This window comes from Papio anubis, chromosome 5, assembly GCF_008728515.1.
Source record: "Papio anubis isolate 15944 chromosome 5, Panubis1.0, whole genome shotgun sequence".
In the NCBI taxonomy this organism is placed as follows: domain Eukaryota; kingdom Metazoa; phylum Chordata; class Mammalia; order Primates; family Cercopithecidae; genus Papio; species Papio anubis.
The window spans coordinates 145,007,022-145,031,104 of NC_044980.1; the positions used below are offsets into that span (position 1 = coordinate 145,007,022).

The 24,083-nt window shown below is 41.3% G+C and overlaps 1 long non-coding RNA gene across 1 annotated transcript in view; it reads left to right on the forward strand.

The window, feature by feature from the left end:
- Positions 1–24,083, forward strand: part of LOC103885511 — a 60,265-nt gene that overhangs the window by 26,488 nt on the left and 9,694 nt on the right. The window contains exon 3 of the long non-coding RNA XR_001903862.2: positions 8,428–8,561. This is a non-coding gene — a long non-coding RNA (uncharacterized LOC103885511). The remainder of the gene's footprint in view (positions 1–8,427; positions 8,562–24,083) is intronic.

Here is a 24,083-nt window from a genome sequence, read left to right on the forward strand (position 1 = left end):
AAGAATATGAAAGACTCTGAGCTTATTAAATGCTCTGATAAGTCCTGTAGCAAATAAACCGGCTTAACTCTGTTTAATCAAGTATCTCTTCAACATATTTGACTACTGAAATTCTTCTAACTTTTAATTTTTGTACCTAATACCTGTTAGCATCCTGTAGAAAATGCTTTGAAAATGCTATAATAGATAAATTATATGAATTTGGGAATTTCTCTCTTAATGTCAGCTTCTTTCTATAAAATTACACAATTAGATTAAATGTTTGCCTTAATTCCATTAAGATCCTTTGATTCTAATTGTTGCACATTGGTGGCAGAATTAAAATTAGAACCAAGGAGACAGCTATGGTTTGAACATGTCCCCTAAAATGCATGTGTAGAAAACTTAATCTTCAACTAACAGTGTTGGGAAGTGGGGCCTAATGGGAGGTGTTTAGGTCACAAGGGCTCTGCCCTTAAGAATTGATTAATTCCCATTATAAGAGGGCTCGAGGCTGGAAGTTCAGCCCCTCCTTGCTCTCTGTCACCCTCTCTTTGCCCTTCTGTCAGAGTGTGACACAGCAAGAAGGCCCTTGCCAGATGTGATTCCTTGATCTTGGACTTTTTCAGCTTCCAGAACTCTGAGCCAATCAATTTCTGCTCGTTATAAATTACCGAGAGTGTGGTATTCTGTTAGAGCAGCACAAAAGTGGACTAAGGCCAGGCAGGGTGAGCTTCTCCAAGCTACCGTTGTCTCTTGCCTGGACAACTGAAATAGCGTTCTTGCTGGTCTCCCACTTTCAGTCTCATCCTTCCCCAAACCACCAACCAGACTTCAGTCAGAGAGAACTTCTAAAATGCAGATAAGGCCATCTCACATTGCTGCCACCCAACCTTCAATGTTCCCTCCAGGTTCCTATGCAGAGACCCTGAGACTTTACGTTATACCAGGAAGCCCTACCTAAATATATCACTAGCCATCAGTGCACAATGAAATAACACATTTTTAGGCTAAAATATAATTATTGTATAGTAGAAAGGGAGGACATCAGAAATAAAAGTTTTCTTAAACGAGATGGATACCCAAGGTGCAGTTTGCAGAACTTCTGAATCGGAATCTGCATTTTAACAAGACCATCTGTGTGAACAATGATTTGAGAGGCACTATCTTAGTGACAATTGTTACCGTATGAATCACCAATGAGGCTAAACGGTTAGGGATTTAACGCATAGACTTTAGAGTTAGGCCTGGCTTTTTGTTTAAGGTGTGTTGTGATCTTGGGCAAATTCCTTAACATCTCTGAATCTGTTTCCTCATCTGTAAAATAGGTGATAAAAGTACTAGTACCTAGCTCACAAATATATTGTGAAGATTAAATGATGGACTATTAGAAGCAGCTCCTATCACTGTGTTGGCATAGAACCCTTAATAAAAGTGTGATGAGTATATGGGGAAGCTGAAGACCACAGAGCAGTGTTACCTGTGGTGGGGTCCAGCATAAGCATCACAGTCTAGGGGCAGAAACCTAGTAGGGTTGAGACAAGGGTAGGAAATAGCAGTAAGATTGATGACCTCATTCACCGAGCAGTTACTGAGCACTCATGATGGGCCAGGCCATCTGGAGTGGCTGGGGCTACAGTGCTGACCAAGGCACAGTGCTTGCCCTCACGAAGCACACAGCCGGGCATGTCAGCCGGGCATCATCATCGAGGAGCATAAGTGCAACTGAAAATAGACTTGGCCGTGCTTTCTCCTTGCTTGGCACGGATCTCACTGCGGTAGAGCTTCGATTCCAGCTGATCCTTCTCCTTGGCTCTTAGTTCTCCCAAGAATTTCTCCTTAGAGAATGAAAAAATAGCCCCATTTTCTGCTCCTCCTTTAGGTATTATTTTGTCCATTTGAAAGGAGAAAAAAAAAAAAACAACACCCATCAGCTGTTTTGAATGGAAAATGTCTTTTTTTTTCCCCCTCTCCTATGTAAACTATATATATTTTTCAGGACTTTGTGGGTCACTGAAACCTCAGGATTTGTTTATTTATCTCAGATGCTTGGGTGACCTCTTCAATTGCCGAGCAATCTGTCCTGTTTACACAGAGCTTGGAAGCCTCCAGGATGACTTCTCTAATAGAGATATCTCTCTCTTAGCCTGGCCGAGCTGGAGGCCCTCCATGGGTAAGGCTGGAAGGGAAGCGGGGAGTGAGGCACATGTAGGAATGATGTCATTGCTGAGTTTCCCTTGCCCTCTGCCGCCCTCCAGATTACCAAGTTCCATGGGTGTGCAGAAGGCAGTGTCAGTGCAACACAGCATAGCCTAGCCAGCGTAAGGAGGGCTCAAGGAAACTGCCGGCTGGCTTTTATAATTTTGATTAAGTAGTAGCATTTGTATAGGAAAGCTTTGTTGGAATTTTCCAGCAAACATTTTTGGGAGAATAGGGACTTGTCAGTTGAAAATGCTCTCTCAGATGCCATCTGACTGTGTTGGTGGCAGGGAACATCTTTCTGAGAGAGCCGGAGGGAATAAAACTGTTTGAGAGAAAGGCCACCCCCAGGCCAAGGAAATAGAATTCAGTTTTAAGTGAAGCCGTCTCCTAAATTATCTATCTGAGGACTTGTGATCAATTAACATTAGCAACATGTTCTTATTCTGACAAAAGGTAACAAACACAGGGAGGACTGGACTCAGCGGCTGACCTGAGATACAGAGGCCTTTTGGAGTGGGAAGTCAGGGTTGTTGACTTTACCGAGATAGGTAACACAAAGTGTGTGCATATCCTGTGTAGTGTCTGTTCAGACATTTCATTTCTTCCCTTTTTCCTTTTTTTCTAAACTTTAATTACCTTAAGTCTCTGGTTTGTCTTTTGTTTGGAAATGCTAAGGATATGAAGTCCTTATTTGTATGATTTTAGCTGTGTGATTTGAGAACAAATGCTTAATCTTTTAAGTCTTGATTTCTCCATTTGTAAAATGATTAGTTTGGAGCAGGTTATTTCTAAAGATTCTTTCAACCTAGAATTCTGATTCCCAAGGATGCCAGATTATTTGACAACTACTTGCAGCATGTTGGCATTTAGCAATTAGTTGGCAGCTAAAATGAGTCAAGTAGAAATATTTTAGCTGAGATCTCAATAATGTCCACTATCTGTTAAAACAGAACCATGTTAGACTTTTGTTTAGTGGTGTGTGTGTGTGTGTGTGTGCGTGCATAAAGGTAGACACCAGTGAAAAGTTAGGGGGTAATTATGTAACAATTTATAGGGTAGGAGTGAAGAATACCTGGCATAATACCATTATCCCATTTCTGATGCCCAAGGGCAGACATTGCTAATCGATCATGTCACTCATTTTTATGATCATATCACTCCTTTCACACCAGGAGGCCACTAAAAAAGCCATGATGAAATCTATTTGTCTCCCCTAGTCTGAGGCATAAAACCGATAACCCGAGTCTTATCAGCAACATTCTCTAACCCTTGGGATATTTGGAGGGTGTTCTCATTTGAATATTCATTCATTCAACACATATTTTTAAGTCCCTACACACACATAGTCCTAGCCAACTGTAGTTGTAGGTAATGGTGATAAGTAGAGGATGAAACAACAAAACTCTCATGGAGTTTTCATCCCAGTGGGGCAGAGGAAGAAAGAGAATAAAATGACATACAAAGTACAGACATACTTTACCTTATTGTGCTTTATGTTATTGCTCTTTGCAGATATTGCATTTCTATTTTTTTTTTAATTTTACTTTAAGTTCTGGGATACATGCATGTGCAGAACGTGAAGGTTTGTTACGTAGGTATACATTTGCCATGGTGGTTTGCTGGACCTACCAACCCATCATCTATGTTTTAAGCCCTGTATGCATTAGGTATTTGTCCTAATTCTCTCCTTCCCCTTGCCCCCCACCCCCACTGCCCTGACAGGCCCCAGTGTGTGATGTTCCCCTCCCTGTGTCCATGTGTTCTCATTGTTCAACTCCCACTTATGAGTGAGAACATGCAGTGTTTGGTTTCCTGTTCCTGTGTTAGTTTGCTGAGGATGACGGTTTCCAGCTTCATCCATGTCCCTGCAAAGGATATGAGCTCATTCTCTTTTATGGCTGCGTTTTGTGTGTATGTGTGTGTGTGTTTAAAAAATTGAAGGTTTGGGCACCCCTGCATGGAGCAAGTCTAGTGGCACCATTTTTCTAACAGCATGTGCTGACTTGAATCTCTGTTATATTTTGGTAGTTTTTGCAATATTTCTAAGTTTTTCATTATTACATCTGTTATGGTAATCTGTGACACTGGATCTTTGATGTTACTATTGTAATTGTTTGGGAGCACCACAAACTGTGGCCATGAATGATGACGAACTTAATCACTAAATGTCATGCGTGCTCAAACTGCTCCACTAGCATGCCGTTCCCTCATCTCTCTCCCTTTCCTCAGGCCTCCCTATTCTCTGAGACACAACAATATTGAAATTAGGCTGATTTATAACCCTACAGTGGCCTCTAAGTGTTCAAGTAAAAGAAAAATTTGCATGTCTCTCACTTTTTATCAAAAGCTAGATATGATTAAGTTTAGTGAGGAAGACATGTCCAAAGCCAAGACAGGCTGAAAGCTAGGTCACTTCTGCCAAACAGCCAAGTTGTGAATGCAAAGGAAAAGCTCTCGAAGGAAGTTAAAAATGTTATTCTAGTGAGCACGCAAGTGAAAAGAGGGTGAAACAACCTTATTGCAGACGTGAAGAAAGTGTGAGTGGTCTGGATAGAAGATCAAGCCAGCCACAACATTCCCTTAGGCCAAAGTCAAATTCCGAGCAAGGCCCTAACTCTTTTCAATTCTGTGAAAGGTGAAAGAGGTGACGAAGCTATAGAAGAAAAGTTGGAAGCTGGCAGAGGTTGGTTTATGAAGTGTAAAGAAGTCATCTCCATAACATAAAAGTGCAAAGGGAAGCATCAAGTGCTGATGTAGAAGCTGCAGCAACTTGTCCAGAAGATCAAGATAACATCCTAACTGAAGGTGGCTACATAAAATAATAGATTTTCAGTAGAGACAAAACAGCCTTCTATTGGAAGAAGATGCCATCCAGGACTTTCATAGAGAGGAGAAGTCTATACCTTGCTTCAGTTTCAAAGGACAGACTGATTCTCTTGTTAGGGGCTAATGCAGCTGGTGACTTGAAGTTGAAGCCAATGCTCATTCACCATTCTGAAAACCCTAGGGCCTTTAAGAATGATGCTAAATCTACTGTGCCTGTGCTCTAGAAATGGAACAGCTGAAGCATGGATGACAGCATATGTTTATAGCATGGTTTACTGGGTAGTTTAAGTCCACTGTTGAGGTCTACTGCTCAGGAAAAAAAAACAAAAAACAAAAAACATTCCTTTAAAAATATTACTGCTCATTGACAATACACCTGGTCATTCAAGAGCTCCACTGGAGATGTACAAGGAGATTAATGTTATTTTCATGGCTGCTAACACAACATACATTCTGCAGCCCATAGGTCAAAGTGTAGTTTTGACTTTCATGTCTTCTTATATAAGAATGGGATTTCATAAGGATATAGCTGCCATGGGTAGTGATTCCTCTGAGGGATCTGGGCAAAGTAAATTGAAACCCTTCTGGAAAGTATTCACTATTCTAGACTCCATTAAGAACATTCATGATTCATGAAAAGAGGTCAAAATATCCACATTAATAGCAGTTTGGAAGAAGTTGATTCCAGCCCTCATGGATGACCTTGAGGGGTTCAAGGCTTCTGTGGAGGAAGTCAATGAAGATGAGGTGGAAATAGCAAGAGAACTAAAATTGTAAGTGGAGCCTGAAGAGGTGACTGAATTGCTGCTATCTCATGATAAAGCTTCAGTGGATGAGGAGTTGCTTTTTATGGATGAGCAAAGAAAGTGGTTTGTTGAGATGAAATCTACGCCTGGTAAACATGCTGTGAACACTGTTTAAATGATGACAAATGATTTAGGATATTACATTAACTTAGTTGCTAAAACAGTGGCAGGGCTTGAGAGGAGTGACTCCAAATTTAAAAGAAGTTCTACTGTGGATAAAATGCTATCAAACAGCATCACATGCTGTAGAGAAATCTTTCATGAAAGGAAGAGTCCATCAATGAGGGAAACTTTATTGTTGTCTTATTTTTAAAAATTGCTGTGTCACCCTACCTTTCGGTAACCACCACCCTGATCAGTCAGCAGCTGTCAACGTTGAAGCAAGGCCCTCACCTTGCAAAAAGATTAGAACGCACTGAAGGCTTAGATAATTGTTAGTATTTTTAGCCATAATGTATCTTTAAATTAAGATATGTACATTGATTTTTAGGCATAATTCTATTGCACACTTAATAGACTATGGTTTAATGTAAACATAACTTCTGTATGCCCTGGAAACAAAAATCACGTGACTGACTTTATTTTGCTATTTGCTTCATTATGGTGGTCTGGAACCAAGCCCACAATCTACGTGGGGTGTGCCTGAATGTTTGGTGTTGGTAAGTGCTGGAAAGAAATCAGCAGAAAAAGGATAAATGGAGTAAGTGTATATGGGGTTAGAATTGAATTGCAATTTTATATAAGCATGTCACAAAAGGCTTTGTTGAGGTGAAATTTGTGGAAAGACCTTAAAGGAGAGAGATCGGGTGAGGATGGGAGGTTATCCAAGGCCGTGTAATTTTGAGGTTTCAGAGAGGAGCAAAAATTGTCTTTACAAGAAAATATTCATTAATGAATTGGCCACTTTAAAATTATCCCCATTCAAGAATTCTTTCCCTCTTAATTGTTTTCCCATCTATCATATCAATATTTTTGTTGGTCTATGATAATTAATAGATATTATAAACATCACATGATACAAAAATAAATCAAATTAGTTTTGAAGTAAAATTACCAATTATAGTAAAGATGATGATTTCATGAAGTTGTTGAAAGTTATGTTAAAAACGTACTTGAGTTATAAGCAAATAAGGATCCGTCTGAATATTCAGTTAACAATTGAAGAAGAGAGAAGCACTGAGGATTAAACCCAATAAGCTCTTTCAAAGTAAATGTTTACCCAAAGGATTATGAGAGGACTTTAGAGAAATTTTTATTACTCTTAAATATTTTTTAAAAGATGACCCTGTTATTGACCATCTGTGAAAGTCAAATATGAAAAAAAGAAAAATCTTGCTTTGTTTTTTGGAAAAACGTATGCCAAAAATACTGACCATACTTCAATTACTCCTTGTTGCTTTGTAGAATTAGCATAGACTTAAAAATACCCTAAAATAATATAGACATAACTTATTTTAAAAGAGTTTGGTTTTATTTTTAAGTTGGAGTCCCAATTGAACATCTTCTGTTTAGTGTGCAATTTTAGGATTTGTCTTAAGTGGATTCACTGTAAACTGGTCCATTTTCATGACTAGTTAAATTCCCTTGAAGAGGCACAATAAGTTTGGACAGGTGGAGGGACTCACCCAAGGTCACATGGCCAGAAGGTGGCAGGACCTGGGCAATGCTGTTTCTGTGTCTCCCAGTGACCAAAGTTGAGTTGAAAGGATCCTCTGGTGGGTTCATAATATGAACTCACATGGGAAATCAGGGATTCTAGGCAGTTAATCGGCAAACCAGCTATTGATTTGTTTTTTGAAAGATTTTTTTTCTTTGAATAAAACTTTGTTATGTGGACATGATTCTGATTTAGAAGACATTCCTCATGGCTTATGGCAGTCTTCAAGGAGGCAGTGTTCTCTTACAAGGCCTGAGGAACAGAATGAAATGTGATTATTAATATTTATCTGCAGAAGATTGTAGTAATACCCTGACAACCTTCTACTCTTAGTGTATAGGTACAAGACCTCTAGTTCTGACTAGGAAACAGGGTAGATGTTGCATTCAATAATGGACAAGAAATTTTAGGAGCTATACTTTCTCTTTTACTCCTGGGGGCTCTCAGAGGAAAAATAGATGCTTTCTTAAGCTTCTGGCCTCTTTATAATATTTGGGGATGCCTTGCATTTCCTTATTTGACCTACAGCTTGAATCCCTATTGGTTTGAAGGAGCACTTGGGGGTTTTTGAATTTACATTTTGCTTAAATCCACATAGGGTGATACTTTACCTGCCATTTACTCCTAAATATAGATGGACAAGTAGATAGATAGATGAATAGACGAGACTGAAATTCCACAAATACCTAAACACTCACAGAACTGACTTTAGAGATCATCTGGTTTCCCATTTTCATTTTATATTGAAGTTGTAGAGAGAAGGGATAAAAATACAATTGGGTCACACGGCAAGGCAGTGACTGATCTCACACTAAAATTCATATCTTCTGAATTATGGTTGGGTGTTCTAATTCACCCCCATATAAATGTCATTCCTATATGCATATATGCATGAGTAGTCATATCCTGTGTTCATGATGTGTGCTAGCATTGTATTTTTTTTTAACTGCATTCTAGGACCCAAAGAAGAACATATATTCTGCAGTTGTCTCCATAAAACTGATTACATGTGGTTATGGTTAAGAGTATGTCATACAGAGCTGTACTGAAATATATGTCCTGCTGCTTCCTAACTAGCTATGTGAAATTGGGTAAGTTTTTGAAGTTCTCTATACTTCCATTTCCTCATTTGCTAAATAAAGGCAATAATACTCACTTTTTAGGCTTGTTTTGAGGATTGAGATAATGGATGTAAAGTATTTAAAAATGCTTATAATTGAGCATGGATAGAGCTCAATAAATGTCCGCCATCAGCTACAGCAGAGGAACAACTGCAGAATCTTCGTCATCAGCATCATTAGCATCTTTATCATCATTTTGTTATTGTTATTGGTGAGCTGAAATCAAACCACTGAATGGTCCTTTGAGCACATCCAGTCTAACCTCGGTCTCATGACTTAATCCTATGTTTACCATCCCTGCCATGTGTTCAGCCTGACTTAGATTGAATACCTCTGGTGCCCGGGAACTCATTTCTTTCCAGAGTAGTGCATTGTAATTTCAGAGACAATTCTAAATACAATTAAACTGGGGTTTAAAAGTCTCTAATATTCAAAATAAATGGCCTGTCCCAGCATCATTACTCATATCTGAAATGATTTATATACCAATTACATAAGGAATTTGTTTCTCCTGTTTCACATAAAGATTATGGATCAATTAGGTTCTTATGTTTTCCTTGTCTAAGAAGGAAGATTCTATGCCCAAACTTGGGATCTGGCTGACCAGGGAAGGAGGCAAGAGGCCTCAGCAGTTTTCATTTCCAACATGGTCTTTGTCACCAGCTGTGATCTGGGCTGAGGAGCCCCCACTGCTCTGCCAAGATACTTCTCTCTGAGCCTATCACTCCTCTTACTTTCTGGATATATTGCATTTGAGTTAGGTATTAGACACCTAAGGGGACAGAGCATTCTGTAGCTCAGTGTACAAGTCGGGGTAAAAATACAAATTTGAGAAAATCAGCCTAGAATTGGTATTTGAAGCCATAGGACAAGAGAAAGAGAGTTTGTAGTATACTGTATTAAAAATCCTCTAAAAAAATTAGCGGCAGCAGCCACTGGATTAGCAAACATGCCATTCAGATTTTCTTACTTTGTCTTCCTCCGCTTGAGAAAATATACATGGAGGGCTGTGAGGATGCAAGATGTTGGTTGAAATCAATGACAGAGATGCTATCTTCTTTAGCTCAATGATCTTGCAATCATCAGATGAGGGAGAGATGCACAGGTCACTAATTATAAAAGAGGGCAGGTGAAAATGGCTATGAAGTGTAGGTATTGGCATGTCCGGGAGCAGAGAAGAGGGAGAGGTAGTTCGTTTGTTGGTTATATCAAGGAAGACTTCACAGGGAAGATGCTATCTGTAGGGGAACTTGAATGACAAAAGACATTTTAGAGGCTAAAAAAAGGGTAGAAGGCATTCCAGGCAAAGAGAGACTAGATGGAGAATAGATTCAGAGAGGCAAGAAGAGCACACAGTAGGATTTCAAAACAGATTTGTGAACAGTATCCCAATGACACTGTTTCTAGGGCTGGCCATTTCTCCTTTGCCTGAAGGCAGCCTCGAAATAGATATGTCCCTGTATTCTGAGGCGTAGATCTTGCAGAGCCCAGGGAGAGTAGCTGGAGCCTTTCACCTTGTGCTGAGATTCGAAGGGCAGGGAAGAAACAAACTTCTCCCATGAGACCAATAATGATGACACTCAAGATTGTGGATTGCTAGCTTGTTCCAAAGGTACCATTGGGTATCCACATAGCCTCACAGTAAATCACCGTGCACCAGGCCTTACAGCACATTACTGGCTGGCCTGCTGTATTCTCTCTGGGCGAGCAAGGACAACAGATCTAGAAAGTGAAGTGCAGGTCTGTGGAAAATGTCAAAGCCAGATTGGCATCCTGTGGCGCCCATGCTCCTTACTCCCCAGATTGGGAAACTGAAGCTCTGAGAGAATAGTCGCACACTCAGCTCATGTAAAGTAGTGGCAGTGAAGGCGCTAGAACATGATTTCTCGGATTTATTTTCATGCATGTTTTTTCTACTCTGCCTCACACTTGTTCTCTTTTCTTTGAAGTTCAAAATATTTTGCAGCCTCAACTTGTGTTTATCTCTACTGCCAAGAGACAGCTGCTGTTATCTGCCACTGTGATACCCCTGTCCCTAGCACTTTCCCTCCTCCCACCTTGCTCTCAGGATAAGCCCTGGACAAGTTGAATGCTAGATAGAAGCTCAATCTGTTCATCTCCCTGAGGAATCATGGCATCTTTATGGTTGTTCAAGAAAAAATTAGGCAGTGATGCTTATTAAGCAAGTATGGTAAGGAAGACTTCATTTGGGACCACCATGATAGGGGTACTGCAGCTGGGGAGTGGGATTGGGCTCAACTCTGAATACAGCATGGGCAAGTGGGATTGTATAGCCAAAGAGTAATGTAGAGGTTAGTGGATGGAAAATTACTAAGATAACACATCAGAGGTAAATGGGATTCTGGCTAAACCAACCTAACAAGATTCTTGATGAAGGCAGGCAAAGGTGATGAGGCATTCTCTGGGGGATGGAGGAGGATGAGGAACTCGGTCAGATATCAAGGGTGAGCAGATATCAAGAATGTGGAGGCTCTCAGAAGAGACTGTAACTATCCTTGGAACTTGATTTCTTTTTTTCTGTCTCCCCGGAAGCCAATGGATCCTTTTCTTCTCTCCAAGCTACTGTCTGAATTTCTCCTCAAATGATTTGGGGGCAGACAGTAACTCTGGCTTTTCTGTTCTCTCTCTTGGTCTCCTTGAAGCCTTCTAGGTTTACGATTGTGGTAGAAATAGAAAAGGAAAGTGCTTTCAAACCTCAGGGAACCTGGGGTGTTGGGCAGTGTAGGATAAATGAAAGGGGTATGAGGTGAGGACATTTGAGATATGTTTCAAGGGCAAGGGAGTTGCGTATAAATTAGGAAGTCAAGTAAGTGGGCATCTATGAAAAGTACAGAGTCCAGCCTGGTGAGATGCAAGCATTCTTGACCCAGGCCCTGGGCCCCGGGCTAAAGGAAAGGGTGGTGTCAAAGCAGAAATTCACAGCACTAGGGGACATTCCCATAGTGGGTGGTAGGAGTGGGCACTTTTACCCTGGTGGATGGAGAGGACTGGACATGTCGGAGGGCTCTGCTAAAGAGCGAGAGCCAGGCCTGAGGTTTGGGTCTTGAGATGGCAACAGCCCAAGAAGCAGAACAAAGGCATGAGATCAAAGGAATAATAAGTAGCCTTAGAGTCCTCATTACCTGCATTGGCTAATCCTGAGTTCTCAGGTGGCCCTGACTAGGGGCTGGCAGGTTTCAGGAGCCTGAGGAAGGCTTGGCCTAGTGATGAGGGCTGATTGAATGGCCCCAGCTGTGAAGAGATGAGGCTGGGCTACTGGTGGTGTACCAGAACATCAAAGCCCTGAGTTTGAATCTAGTGAAACTAGGCTATTACCTCCTTACCTAAAACCCTTCAGTACCCCCACAACCCCACCACTAACCATGGGTTCAAATCAATGTCCTCAAGGCATTCAGGATACTTCAAGACTAAATTCTATAATCTTCTTGACTTTCCATTCTTGTTTATTTTATTTTATTTTATTCTTAAGCTATTTCTCTAGGTCATGCCTTTTCTTACCCCATCTTCCCAATTCTTCCATCTCAATTACTCCTCTTTAGCCTTCAAATCTCAGGTGTCACCTCCTCTGGAGAGCCTTTTCTCATTGTGAGTGCCCCTCAGACTAAGCATTTTTTTTTTTTCTGTTCCTCTTCCCCTTCCTTTAATTCTCTGACATATTTATTTTATTGTACTAACCATACTAATTATAATTGCCTATTTATGTGCCTCTACTAGTCTTCCCCACTAATGTATGTTCCTTGAGGCCAGGGGCAGTGTTTAGTATATTTCTCATGCCTAAAGCAGGCTCAGCACATACTATTACTCAATAAATAACTGCTGTATGAATGAATGGATAAATGCATAAATGGCTTTGATGTAATATAACCTACATAGCTCCCCTCTGACTCAATTTACATAGCTAAGAATAAGACTCCCCATCCTGCTGCCTTACAGGACTGCTGAGAGGATCAAATTAGGTAATATAAATGTAAACTTCTGAGAACTTTAATGTAAAGGATTCTTACCATCTCATGCCTGCCTTGGACTGCCTGAGTGACTGTACTATCTTCTGCTTCCTTGTCAGTCTTCAGAGGAAGTTTTCCTCCCAAAGAAACTAATTCAAGTTTGTTCCCGATGAATGATAGTAAAGATCGTACTGATACTCTTCCTCCTACTACTCACTGTCCTATTTTCATGGAAATGGGCTGCCCCAGAAGAGAGGAGACAGTCAAAACGTGACAAGCATATTCTCCCTACTGATACCTCTGCATGCTGTGGTGGGCTGTAAAACCCCTGGTGTAGCAGGAAGGGGCCGGGCAGTGGGGTGGAGAAGAAGGAGTAATGATTTGAGATCCCAGGATCACAGGTAGGTAGTGGGATGAAGGCTATTTCCCACTGACATGTTAGATTTGTGTTCTTACCTAAAGAATACATGGTTGATTGGAAGTACCCTCCACTTCATACAAGGGGAAGTGGACTTGTCCAGATGAGACTTTAGCTGTACAATGCCAGGCAAGTCCTCTTTGCTCCCTGGGCCACACACATCTTCATTTGTGAAAGAAGATAATTATTATAACCAAAGTTTAGTGAGGACTGTGCTCCCAACTGGCCTCAGCTATGTGCTTTGTACAGATTCTCTCCTTTAATTCCATCCCATTCTCTCTCATCATTTTAGCTTCACAGAGAAGCGCGAAGCTCAGAATGCCTGAGGCCTGGCTGTGGTCACAGAGCTGGAGAGGGGTGTGCCTGACTCCAAAGCCCTCACTCTCACTGCAGTCCCTGGTCTGAGCACATGTCCTCATGGGAATTATATAACGGATGTTTAGGGGAATTTTGGAGGCATTATTATGAAAATGTAATTTATCCCAAATGACATATTTTTATATTCAGGAGAAGATAATGATGCTTTTAAAAAAAAATCTGCAAGGGGGAGAAGGAACTTGATAAGATACTTTTGTTTAATCTGGGTTTCCTCTTGCTCAGAATAGTTATTTTAACTCTATGGAAATAGAGCCAGGAACAGTAAACATGAGGCCCCATTTTTGCCCAAATACATAGTAGGCACAAAAATGAGCAAAAGAAGTATTCTTTTAAGGATCTGAGACTCTCAAATGTGCCACAGCGTTTGACCTTGGACATGAAACTTAGTATAGTGATTAGACGCAGAGACTTGGAAACCAAATAGGCAGGAGCTAGACCAGTAGGGGTTTAGAAGGCTACTACTATGTAGTTGTCTTCATAAGGAGAAAAGGTACTGGGGCATGATGGCGCTGTTTCATTTCTTTTTTTTTCTTTTTTTTGTTCTTTGAGACAGAGTCTCACTCTGTCGCCCAGGCTGGAGCACAGTGGTGCGATCTTGGCTTACTGCAACCTCCGCCCCAGCTTTAAGAGCTTCTCCTCCCTCAGCATCCAGAGTAGCTGGGATTACAGGTGTCTGTCACCACATCTGGCTAATTTTTGTATTTTTAGTAGAAATGGGGTTTCACCATGTTGGCCAGGCTGGTCTCGAGCTCCTGACGTCAAGTGATCCACCCACCTCGGCCTCCCAAAGTGCTGGGATTTTAGGCGTGAGCCACCACGCCCAGCCGTGCTGTTTCATGTCTAACCATGAGAAATGATTTTAGTATGTGTTTTATGTGCTTAAAGTTTGTTTCGTGGTGTTAACCAGCCAGGCATCAGGTGCTTTAACTATAGTCAGATGACCATGGCCTGAGAGGGTGTGGAAAATGCTGGAGAGAGTTTCAGTCTGCACACCTAGGCTCCAATGTCAGTTCTGTTTGGTCTCCAGGGGCTTGAGTGACTCACTAAACTTCCTGAAGCCACAGTTTGTTTTTTTTTTTTCTCATCTATAAAAAATATATTACTATAACAAAATCAGCACTGCCCTCGTCACAGGGGAGTACGTGAAGGTCACTGATTTCCCAGCCATGATTTCAGGACTTGACTACAAGTGACTGCAGTGCTCTCCACCACCTGACCTTGGTCTAGTGTATGTTCAGTCCCCGCCAGAGCTCTTCCTGTCACCTCTTGGGGAGGCCTTTCCAGCCCTACACCAGATCAAGCCTCCATGTTGAACACCTATAGAACCATGAAATAAGCCTTCGTAGTGCATTTCTCTGTCACCGTAAGACACTTTAAAGTTATTTCATTGTGCCTCTTTCTACAAGACCATAAGCTTCACAAAGGCAGAGACTATGTCAATTTTGCTCATTGGCATATTCCTAGTGCCACTGTACTGTGTGAAAAGTTGTAGATGCTGAATAGATGTTTGGTGATTGAATAAAAAAGTGAATAAAAGGAATAAAGGAAGGAAGAGAAGAAGAGAGGGAATAAGTTAGCCAGCCAGGTAGCCAATCAGGAAGGTCCACTCAATCTCTCCACACCTTTCAGGTATACCTTCTTAGTTCCCAGAGCTGTAGACAATACAGGAAAGTCAGAAGATGGTACCAAATATAAAATCTAGATAAATAAAATTTCAGAGACTCAAAAGACTTTTTCTGACCCCATCTCAATGTAAATTTGATCTATAGTTATTTTCTTTCTCTCAATGTGTGTGTGTCTGTCTCAGAATTGTCTCAGAATTGTTCTTTTCCTTGTGCTAGGCACAATTTATTTGGTTGGTTATTTTATGTGTGTCTATTGTGCACATTAGCTCACCACTATAACCCCAGCACCACGCACAGTACCTGGCATGTAGGGGTTCTGAATGAATGTTAATCAGCAGTCTAGTGCCATGGGGGAAGCAGGGACACAGAGACAAAATGGACATGGCACCTGCTCTTAATACATCATCAATACAGTGAGGAGAAGGAGGATAATGAATGTGAAGCATCTTGTTAAATGTTGTGCAAATATAAATGATTATTGGGCACCTTTTGTGAATGTAGTAACAATATGCTGAAGCTTCTAGTAACTAGAAATTTCTGGGTTGATTAGCCTGATAGAAGGGTACTTTTAGGAACTGATTCTTTTCTAAGGGATTATTTGTTCATTCGATGCATACTTACTAAGTACCTACTATGTATCATGTTATGTGTTGGGGAGTGGGGAGCAATATACAGGATGAATTGGATCCCAACTATCATGAAGCTAGAAGCTTCCAGAAGTAGCAACTCTTTCATTCTTCTTTTTCACCTTTAGTACCTGCAAACGAAGGGGCTGCTGTCATATACTGCAGGACCCCTATTGCAGGCCCATTAGAAAAGAAAAGCATTTACACCAAGAAACTGTGGTCTGCCAGGCATCTATCTAGAAGCTGCTTAGAGATTTACAATCATAACACATCAGCCTTAACTGTCCTGCATTTGAGTTAGCAGCTCCCCACACCATTCTCCATGACGTTGTAAAGAATGTGAGCTGCTGCTCAGTTTGGTCCTAACAATTGCTAAATGTAATCTCTGCAAGTCTCATTTTTTCATCTCTAAATTGAGGATAATAATACCCACACAAAAGGATTGCTGTGAGGTTTAAATGAGATAATAGTAATGTAAAGTACCTAGCAAAATACTTATGGTAAACAATAAATCATTGTTTGTTTGTTTGTTTTCATTATTATTGCATTGACTTGACCAGGCATCTAGTTTAGACAGTGGGGAAAATGGAGCAGCATAATCATATTCTTTTTTGAAAGAGTTTTTTTTTAATTGATGTATAATTGATGCGCATAGTTTCTGGGTACATGTGATCATTTAATACATTCATATAATTTGTAGAGATCAAATAAGTGTACTTGTGATATCCGCCACCTTAAATATTTCATCGGACTCTGTCTTTGCAGAAAGTGTAAACATCTACCATTTAATTCATTCAAAGGAGCTTTTAGGGAAGAGGAAGGGTAGGTAGAAAGGCTTCAGGAATAGAAGCATAGAGGCTAGTTGTTCAGTAACCTGGGTTCTGATCCCCTTCAGCTACTAACTTCTCTGTGACTGGGGTAAACAACACACTTTCGTCATCCTGTCCTCGTTTATTTCACCTATAAAGGGGTGGTGCAGACTGGCCCAGTACTCCAAGCTCTTTCAGCTTTCCTTGCCCATGATTCCACCACTAGAGTCTACATGGAACACATTCTTTAGCTTCTGCAAAGTCTGGAGACATCTAGAGCTGAGATGTGTGATCAGGCCTGTAGTCTGCACCAGAAATTGGGCCGGAATCTGCATGTCTACCTGCCACTGCCTGGGGCAAGGAGCTGATGGTTCTATTGCCCATCTGACAGGTGCCGCCTCCCCACTCCCCCCGTTCCCAGGCTGACAACTCCTCCACTGGAACTGTACTGATGATGATCTTTTTGTAGTCCAGATACTCATCCAAGCTCCAACCCGATCTGGGACATTTGCCATAAGTATTACTGGGCCCCCATTCTTCTTCCCTGCCTCAGCTGCTCTGAGGGATTTTGTTCCTGATCCATCAGCAATTGACAAGAGCCATAAGAAAAGGATAGAAAAAAAGTAAGCAGAGGTGGAAAAGTGAGTGCTGAGTAAATACTGGGTGGATGAATGCTAGGTAGGCTGGGTGAGATTTCATAGATGGATGAATGGGTGATGAAGAAAGGTGAGGGACTGGCAGTGCGGTAGACCAGCACAGTGCCTGCATGGAGAAGGCACGGAGTAAATACCTGCCATGTCAATGTCAAATGTAACTGGGAGAGAGAAAATGAAATAGAAGAGAGAAAGAAAAAGGGACAGAGAAATAAATAATAAGTTAATAGGGAAGAAGGACAGAAGGAAAGAATAGTAACAGATGGATGTGGTAGATGATAAAATGAGAGAGACATAGCTAAAACTTGAGAAGTCCTTTGCAAAGGGTTTCTTCCATACCGTTTGTAAGAGTGTCTGAAGTTTCAACACTGACATTAAAAACTTAGTGTATATGTGGATATGTGAAGGCACTCTCCTCTATTAAAACCCGGAATTTCCTGAACTGGACAAAACAAGAAGCTGCTATTAGGTTAGTTCTTCTCAGAGTCGATCTGACAACTGGGTTTGAATTGACGTGCCCATGAAAAGACAGGGAGGCAAACCTAGGCCAGGACTGTGGGCTGCAGTAGTGGGAGAGTGAACACAGCAGAGAACTAGGCCCAGCAACAGGGAATTGAAGGCTTCAGATGATTCTCTTACAGTGTAACATCCCTTGACTTCTGTCTCACTGGACCTCTGCCTGTTCCTAAGAACCATCATCGGTTGGGACTGAAAGCCCCTAGAGATTGTTTAGCTCAGGGTTCCCCAACATGGAGTATATACACACTACTGGTGGTAATGAGGATTTTGTTGTTGTTGTTCAACCCAGGTGACCATTTATTTATTTTTATTGTATATAAGGTCTACAATACATCTTGATACACGTAATGAGGTGATTACTACAGTCAAGTAAATTAACGTATTCCTCATCTCACGTAATTTCATATGTACTTATATAGAGATCTTCAATTAATCTAAGTGATGCTGCTTTTCCATTATAATAGTGAAATAAATGTTTCTTGGTAAAATTTAAGTTTAAAAAGTGAGTTAACGTAAGGAAAGAGTATTAAAACATGATGACACAGCTGGTATGCAGTTATCGGAGCAGCGATGAGATTGCATAGCTGAAGTTAGAGAAGTGCATTTCTAGTTCAAACTCCCCATTTGATAGATAAGGTCATTGGGGTCCAGAGGAAGAAAATGACTTGCTTAGTGGATCAGAATCAGAGGTACAGCTGGACTAGAATTCAGGTCTCCACTTTCTAGTTATCTTAGAAATGAAGATAACTTCATTGTGCTGCAATGAAGGAATACCGGAACTGGGTAATTTATAATAGACAGAAATTTATTTGGCTGGCAGTTCCAGAGGCTTGGAAGTTTAATATCAAGGAGTTGTATTGAGGCAGGGTCTTTTTTTCTGTGTCATCTTATGGAAAAAGGTATAAGGGCAAGAGAGCGTGCATGCTCGAGAGAGACTAAGCTCTCAGCCTCAAGCCCTTTTATAATCACATTAAATCATTCATAAGGGTGGAGCCTCCCATTGGGCCCCAACTCCCAACACTGTTGAGTTGGGGATTAAGCATTAACACAATTGGAGAACACATTCAAACCATAGCACTTGTCAATGAGCTTTCTCCCTGCCTATGCTGTCTCCATAATCCTCCTCTGATAATCCTTAAAGCCCCAAGCAATTGGCCTATTAATTAGGGATCTGTTTGACAAATACTAAACCTCCTATTGCTTTCATTTAAGGATAAAAACAATATATTTGTCTTATGGTGACTTGTCATGGTAGACACCTTGGATTTATATGAGCATTAGACATGGTGTGAGTGTTGTGGGTTGGCCTTGATTTATGGAATAAGTACACACTGAGAAAAATGACATAAAAATCAAATTTGTACAAATTGAATTCCATTTTTCCATTGATTTACTTTATCTCAGAGGTGTTTTTACCTTAATTTTTGAATTATTTACACTTGGTAGTTGCTTCAAGCTTTTTATATCTTTATAAAGAAAAGAACACTACACTGAGAGCCTGAAAAAATGGGTACTAGTTTCAACTTGGACACAAACTCACTATATGACCCTTGAAAAATCTTGAGCCTCTTTGCTCCTCGGTTTTTCAAAATGAAAGGAAGAATGACAGAAGTTGAGTGAGGGGATATCTGGGAGCCTTTTCCTCTCTCTCATATAGACTTCTCTGATTTTACATTCTTGATCCCAACTGGCTTTATCTCATCGTTAGCCTTTTCAAGGTCAAAAAAAAAAAAAGCCACAAGTAGGGACAATGTCAAATTAATTCCATCAGAATTAGTAATATGGAAGTAGGAGGCATGAAGGGATGGTGTGAGGTGATGCACTGGACAGCTTTGTAATTGTCTGCTCAGAATCCCTTTGCAAGGCATTACTCCATGCTCCAGTCAAAACCATTGCAGAAGGATTAGTTAACTATATTCTACTGTGACCTCATCCCTAAGATGATGGATTAATTCAGGGGCAGACAGGCACCTGACCAAAGCAGAGCTAATCAGGGTATCTCCTGGGGATTGTCGTTGTAGTCTTAGAAAATAGAAGCTAGATTCTCTTGGGGGTGTCTATACTGATGAGATATATAAAGCTTTAAAGCTGTTGGTGGTTGTCTTCATTCATTGTGTGCTGCTAAAACAGAATACCTGAGACTGGGTAATTTAAAAGTTTATGGGCTTACAGTTCTGGTGACTCGGAAGTCCAAGGCTGAGGGGCTGGCATCTGGTGAGGGCCTTCTTGCTGTGCCATCCTATGGCAGAAGGGCAAAGAGAGGAGGGGAGAGAGAGTGAGAGGAGGTGAGCTCCCTCTTTTATAAGGAACCCATTGCTGTAATAACAAAATGACTCCCACATTAATGGCATTAATATATTCATGAGGGAAGCACCCTTGCAACCTAATCACCTCTCATTAGGCCCTACCTTCCAACACTGTTGCACTGAGGATTAAGTCTCCAACACCTGCTTTTTGGGGGACACATTCAAACCATAGCAGTGGTCATTTTCGTCTTTAACCATAAATGCTATGATGCTTTAAGGAAGGAGCAAGAGAGAACTAGAGTAGGCACACAGGAAACAGAAGAAAAAAGGAAGAGAATGTGACTTCTGATGGCACTTAAGTATTTGGCTCCATCATTTCTTAAGCTTAACTGCATTTTATTCTTACCCTCAATGAGCCACCCTATTGTCTTTGTCCTTATAAATTATTCTCCCAACACACTTTTCTAGTTACTAAGACTGATTTGAATTGTTCCTTGCAACCAAGGGGATTCTAATACATCACAGGGGCCCCATCCCAGAGCCACTGAATCAGAATCTCTGGTGCTGGGTTTCAGATATTGGTATCGTTAACTTAAAAATCACACCACTTATAAATTTAGAAAGGAGATTAGACTTTCTTATATAGGGTTACAGCCTGCAAGGTGGCCATTCTGACAGGTTGGGAAGTATAGCCTCCTGCAGAAGCCCAAAAGGCAGGCACTTTGAGGGAGGGGTGGGTACAACAACAGGGATTCATGCTGAATGATTTGGCCATGTATACATATTCAACAGGTTATAGGAAGAGCTATGAATATGAATGAGCAGGGGCAGGCATGTGTAATAATCAAATATACATATTACTTATGACCCATGTTGTCACCTTGCAGTAGAGACATAACATTTAAATGTATTACAGTGAGGCCCTATATGTCAAAAGTTGAAGCAGGGACCTGAGTGCACTTGGGTACACAGCCTCTATAAAATGGCCAGAACCAGTCCATGTCAGTGAGTGGCCTTCTTATCAGGAGAAAGTTACTGAAGTCAGCCTCATTTACAATCAAAGGTATGGCTATGGCTTGTGGAACAGGAGGGGCAGATAGTCAGCATCTGGCAGTGAGTGACAATTGTTTTAATATTGCTTATTGGGAGACCAGTGCTTGTTTGGTTGCTAAAGAAAAAAAAATTCCTTGTGGCAGTTAGAACATAGTTTATTCTTTTTAACTGTAGAGGTGCATAATGAAATCCTTGTCTGATACGGCCTTAGGCCTTCTTTATAACTCCAAACCTTATTGCCATAAAGAGTCCATTCTCTCAGTCTTATGATCTCTATTTTAACATTAATGTTAAACCACAAAAGGGAAGGGATAGCTAAACTACAAAAGGGAAGGGATACAATGAGATGTATCTGACCTCCTGTCCCATCATGGCTAGAAACTCCATTTTTAAGTTTTCTTTCTGGGGTCTCCTTGGCCAATAGGGGGTCTGTTCAGTCAGGTAGAGGGCTTAGGATTTTTTTTTAGTTTACAGTACTTAAAATCTCCTTGGCTGATTTTCAAGTGCAGCCATGCTTGAGACCCCTGCTTAAAGGTACAGCAAAGAGGAAGGAGGTTGCCACATAGAGTGTATGAGGATGCTTATTCCAGGCCATCTTTACCCAGCTGCCCTAGAGCCCAATTCCCAACTGATCCTCAGTCTCCTACCTGTTAAACAGAGCCAGTTCTCCTTATCTTACACTCTTTCCACAGCTGCTGGCTGTGCCACAGGTTGTGTTGCTCAGACAGCAGACTCTGCAGGGGAGATTAGCAGGAAGGCTTATTTCAGCATGAAAGCTCTCAGGATCCACATCTGGGAAAGGAAAGAAATGAAAGCAGGTGGGGCAAAGGGAGATGCAGACCCCCCAAGAACTGTGCAGCTGAACTGACCCCTCAGAGCTGCTCTGAGTTGGCCTGAATGAGGGAGCCTTTATCCCCTGCAGTCACCGGATGGCAGTGAGACACATTTCTTTAGCTGAGACAATTCTCTCCATCCGGTGACTGCAGGGGAGATTAGCGGGATGGGTTATTGTGAGAATGACAAGTTCTCAGGATCCACTGACCTGCAGGAAAGGAGGGGAATGAAAGCTGGTGGGGCAGATGGTTTTGGAGATCCCCCAAGAACTGTTCCATCTCAACTGATCACTCAGAGCTGCACTGAGTTAGATTCTCATAAGGAGCACTAGATCCCTTGCATGAGCTCAGGCAGTAACACTTGCTCACCTGTCACTCACCTCCTCTGTGCACCGGTTCCTAACAGGCCATGGACTGGTACTGGTCTGTGACCCGGGGGTTGGGGACCCCTGCTCTAAATGAACGAATAGCAGAGGACATCATTCCTGATGGTGAATCTGAATGACACATCTCAGGATCAGTCACCCCCAACACGTGAAGCCCCTTATTTGACAAAGAGAACTCTTTGTCCTCTCCTGAAACCTTCTCCACCTCCAATGTTTCCTATCAAAGTGAAGGGCCCCATGGTACATTTAGACACCTGGTCGGAAACCTCCAGGAAACCTCTTCCTCAACGTCTAATCGAATCAGTCTCCACATCTTTTAGAATCATCTTTAAATATTTTCATTATAGTATTTTCCCTCTTTGTCTCTGCTCCCATTCACTTAGTTCAGTTTGCCATCACCTCTCATCTGAACTATTCCCACAGCTTCCTAATTGGTCTCCCTGCTTCCTGAATTCTTATTCTTAAATTCACCCTGTGTCCAACTGCCAGAAGGACCTTTCTAAAAGGCAGAGCAGAGCATGTTGCTTCCCTGCTTAAAACCTTTGAGTGGTCCCTCACTGCCCTCAGGATATCAGCCAAATCTTAGTGTAGGCCCTGGAGCCCAGAACCCACCCTCATCTGGTTCCACTTTCCCTACCTCTCACTCCCTCCCTCCATGCTGCTTATCACTCCTGTCACTCAGGGCGCTGCTCCGTGCCCTCCTTGATCTGCTTATGCTGTTCGCTCCTCTTGGAATGACCTTCCCTCTCCATCTCGCTAATTTATATTCATCCTAGAAGATATCACCTCCTCCAGAATATGATCCTGAACTCAGGCTCCCAGAGATTTTTGCCCAACAGAGCTCATCTTTGTATATTAGTGTCTTTGCTCCTTATTAAAAATTATGCTATAATGTTAATAGCCCACATTGAGTGCTTACTTGGTGCACTGTGCCAAATACTTTATATAGATTATCTCACTTCGTCCTCAAAATCACCTGTGAAGTTAGAAATATTATCTCTATTATATAGAGGAGCAAATCGAGCTTTGATGAAGTAACTCTTGTTCAAAGTCATTTGGTTAGTGTAGAGGGGATTTGGAATCAAGACTGTCTGCTTACGTTATTCTTGTTTTATTGATCTTTTCACCTCAGTACCCAGAACGGTGCGTAGCACGTAAAAAATAACTCTTGAACTAAACCTAGCACAGTGTCTACATCATGGTTTGTTTTTAATAATTTATTTTCTCCACCACATAAAATAGTGTAGATTGAAAGTGGTAGTAATAGCAATGCTAATATTTAATATTATTTTTCTTCAATATAAACAAAGGTAAATGGAAGCCTTTAAGGAGTTAAGTGCTGGTCAGGGGACCCTGGTTTCAGACGCTGGACCTGTGTCCACAGAGAGGAATGACACCAAGATTTGACCTACAACTTACTAGATTTGTTTTTCATTTCAGTAGAAGCAATATAATGCCTGTCTGTTTTCCCACATGATAAAGACAGGTCTTTATCATTTAATTTTCAGATCATGTGCAGTAGATATAACTTCTTCTTGAATTGACAGATATCCAATAATTAAAGTAAGAGTAAACCCATGTTAAGTGCCTCGTTTAATCTCCCTTTAACTTCCCCCCAAGCCCTCACCAGTTAAGTTTTACCATATCAGTTTATACAATTTTGCCAACAGAGGCTCAGGAAGGTAGAGTGACTTGGTTAAAGTCACATAACTAACTTATGGATGTTTCAAGACACAACTTCAGCTAACTGCAAAGTCTTTGCTTGTTCCACTGTTCCCCTGCAGTCCTGCCCACCTGTGTTCCTGAAATATTGGCTTGTCTGCAGAGATCTGGACAGCTTCTAATGGGCATTGATGTTCTTAGGTATCTTCAATTGCTGGCATAATGGCTCCCTTGAGGGAAGGAGCTGACTCTTCACCAGCTCTTGTACCCTTGAGTTAGGTATTTAGCAGGTGGCCCCTGGGGAGCCAGGTGAGCATGC